The sequence below is a fragment of the Octodon degus genome, unplaced genomic scaffold, assembly GCF_000260255.1.
Source record: "Octodon degus isolate 3935 unplaced genomic scaffold, OctDeg1.0 scaffold00020, whole genome shotgun sequence".
Taxonomy (NCBI): Eukaryota; Metazoa; Chordata; class Mammalia; order Rodentia; family Octodontidae; genus Octodon; species Octodon degus.
Window position 1 is genome coordinate 19,841,190 of NW_004524596.1, and position 4,135 is coordinate 19,845,324.

The following is a 4,135-nucleotide window of genomic DNA, read 5'->3' on the forward strand; positions in this document are numbered from 1 at the left end:
TTGTTAACCATCCAGAAGACAAGCTTATTGTTATTATCAAACGATTTAGGCTCTTAAGCTTAACCTCACTATCTCACTGCATTTCAAACATATAAATGGAGGCTTGATCATTCCTCTGAGTATTCTGTTCCTAGTTCACCAGGCAGAAAGTAAGCAGATAGTTCATCTGACAAGCATCAACAATGAACTAGTCCTAATTTACAGCTATAGAATATTTCACCCAAAGCAGGAGAATGCACATTCTTCTTACACAGAACAGGCTTATGTAGAACACAGATGTGTTCATATAAAAAAATTTGGAAAAATTGAAAAATAGAAATCATACAAGGTATGCCTTTAGATCACAACAGAATTATACTAGACCTCAACAATGATAGCTGGAGAGAACCAAATGTCTAAAAATCAAGCAATTCAAGGACAAACTCTCAAGTAATACAAAAATATTTTGAACCAAATCAAAACACAAATACAAGATTTCAAAATGTGTGGGTTGCAGTAAAAGTAGTTCTTGGAGGAAAATTTGTGACAGTAAATCATATTAGAGGAAAAGAATGCATAAATATTTAAATCTATCAATCTAAACTTCCGTCTTAGGAAACTAGAAAAAAACATTTAAAAGCTGAAGCAAACAGCAAATAGTAATAAAAACCAGAGCAAAGATCACTGAAACTTAAAGTGGGGAATCAATAGAGAAAATGGATGCAATAAATACTGGGCTTCACATAACAATATGATATGGCTACAATAATTGTGCCAAATTTCTGGTTGTGGCAGAATATGTTGTGATCCCAGCTGCGCAGGAGGCTGAGGCAGGAGGACCGACCGCTTGAGTCCAGGAACTTTAGGTCAACCCACGCAAGAGAGTAAGATCTTGTCTCTTTTTAAAAAAATGTCTATTGTCGCTACTATACATTGGCAGTGCTAACAATTGCAATCGTTGTGGGTGGCTGGCACATGCATGTAACACATCTTAATTAATTTTTCATCCCCTACAATCTTGCCTCTTAATGATAAATGTGTCATAGTAATGTAAGATTTTAACAGTTGAAAAATTGAATGTCAGATATATGAAAGACTGAATTTTCAGTATTGTCTTTGTAATTGTCCTGTATACCCCAAATTATCATAAATATACTTCTTTTATTTAAAAAAAATTCTGTATCTGGCTTGAGATAGTAAATTCATCACCAAGAAGTTTGGCAGTACCTGCTGTTGTAAACAGCTTTGAGAATAACACCAGTACCCATGTTTTGGGTGTCTAGTTTGGGAAAGATACGGCCAAGAATCCAGCAGGGCACATTTTGGGTTCCTTGAGGCTCCAATTGTCTAAGATCTTTAAGCAGTCACCTCCTACCCACTTACTAATGGGGCAGGATGAAAATAAGCATATGGGATTACAAGATCCTGTATAAGGGATACAAAACAGCCATATGGGGAAAAGAAAGGAAGGTACCCTGGAAATAGGAGGAGACAGTGAAGGATCTCCACATGAGTGGAGAGCTGCAAAGATGGCTTGGGTGAACATGGGCTTGCTTGTTAGCTTTTTTAAAAAGTTATTTTGCAAAAAAAAAAAGGGGGGGAAGGTACTTGTACTGGATAAGATTGGCTCCAGTGATAGTAAGGTGTTATGCTGCTGCATCACCTAATTTTAGCTACAAGGCCTGGGACCACCCCAAGTAACATGGGCTTTCGTGGACAGAAAGCTCATTTTATTCTTCCAAATTTGGAATTAATTGACAAGAGCTTGGTTTCCTTTCTTGTAATGTACATGACAACGGTACCTGACACCTCATTGTCAAAATCACTTCATGGCTCACACATGAATGGGAATATGTTGGGTGGATATGTGAAGGATGAACCAGCTTCATGACTGTGAACAGACCCTAACTTTCAGGGTACCTGAGTCTCACTACAGTCCTCTCCAGTGTCCTGGGATATTGGCTGAGAGCGAAATAGTTTGGGAGGTAAGCACAGTAGGGGTCCTGAGTACACCCTAGATTAGGGCAGAGGGAAGGCCATAAATTTTCCTGTTTCACCTTTATCTTTCTTAAAATTTGTGTCAGGCAACTGCCAGATGTGTTGATAACTATTATGGACTATTGGACTATATTGGGTTATTTTGCTGAATTCAAGTACCTATGATCTTTGGGCTGGCATCAAGTATGAAAAGGTCCTTTAAAAAGTTTCTCCAAATACAGCTTCTCTAACTGCAATGGAACACCCATCTCTGACAAAACAAAACAATAAAAGGGGGTTACGTAGGGAGCCTTGAAGCTAGGAAATGGATCAAATGTGTGTAGGTGGGACTAGACCTCAGTGCCTAAAGCAAACAAGCTCAGTCCTGAGATAAACATCTTGTCTGGTTAAAGTCAGCTATTAGTTGCTAGGCAACCTTGTGTCTCCTGTTACCAACTTTGCAAAAGTGTAAATAAAGGAGATTTTATTGTGAAAAGAAATATAAGTATATACAAGATAGGATAGATATACAGCTACTTTTTCTTGGTTCATTGAGAAGAAAGGTTTGTACTAGTATTTAGACAGGATATCATGTCTGCATCTTCTCCTCTGAATAACTATGAAGACAATAGTATGCAATTTATTAATTATTGTAACTGTCCTATGAATATGTTTTGAAACTGTTTCATTGCTATTTTTTCTTTTTTTTCTCATTAAAATGACAAAAAAATTGTGTCAGGTAACGCAGGTTGTATGATGGTCTTAGTTTTTAATGTAGTGTGAATTTTTCCACTGAGAGCATTTTTAGAGCTTTGTGATGTCAGCTTTTGGAATAGAGTGCTGCATTACCACTTGCTCTCTGAAGTCTCTTATATAAGTAGTTTGCTTTTAAAGTTCCTGAAAGGATACCTTGCTGAAGTCATTAAAGGGCTTTTCACGCTCTAACAATCTGTTCACATGTGTCTTTGTCTTCTGATGAATGCTGGTATAAATACACACACACACACACACACACACACACACACACACACACACACCCCAGGGCCAAGTCAGATAACTTTTGAATGACCAGTTTACTAGGTTACGGCTAGGGTAGTATTGAGAAGCAGGAACCCATGGTAAGTAACACCGGCCAGAGCTAGTTATATCAGCTAGGATTTTGCTTAGAAAGGAAGTAATAGCCACTATGTGTTCAGATATGTAGTTTATAATGCATGTGATTTACTTTGAAACATTATTCTCCTGTGCATGCATCCTCATATTTTCATTTTCTAGTGCCATCCTTATCTTAGTTTCTGGCTGGGTCATTGGTCAGAGTATGGACATCTAAAAAGCCTCAGGCTAGGGATCAGGATCATGGTATAGGTGACAAAAATGGAGGTACAAAGTTTTTAAGTGCCCAGGTGTACACAGACCTACCTGTCTGCAAAGCACTGCTCTCTCCTTCCAATTGCTTTCCCAAAGTATTGCTAAATTTGGGTTTTCAGTTTACAAAGGCTTTTGGATTTCATAGTTCCTCTTTAGGCCAGGTACACAACTTTGTAGCATTCTTTGCACAACTAGCAATTTTATTTTTTATTTTTTCACAAAATGATCCTTTATACTTTTGCAAAGTTAGTAACACACAACACCAGGTGCCTAGGGACTAATAGCTGAACTTAACCAGACAACATGTTTATTTTAGGACAGAGGTAGCTTGTTGATGTAGGCACTGAGGTCTAGTCCTGCCTACATACATTTGATCACTTTCCTAGCTTCCCTGGCTCCCAACATATCCCCCTTTCTTTTGTTTTGTGTTTTGTCAGAGATGGGTGTTCCACTGCAGTTAGAGATGCTGTATTTGGAGAAGCATCTTTTCATACTTGAAGCCAGTCCGAAGGTCATAGGTACTTGAATTCAACAAAATAACCCAATATACTCTAAGAGTCCATAATACTAGTGAGTTATCAGTACAACTGGCATTTGTCAGAAATTGTTAACTTGAGCCCATTACAGCTCAGCATATTAATATTATTAATATAGCTTTACTTTTTATACCTCGTGGTTACATTTTTCTGCTGGATGGTTAAGACCAAGTTAAAGCAAGACCTATATAGCTAAAAATGTAACTTTTAATATCTGGCAAGATCAGTTAAATCTCCTCAGGATGTACTCTGGAACAATGTACAGCACTTTGTAG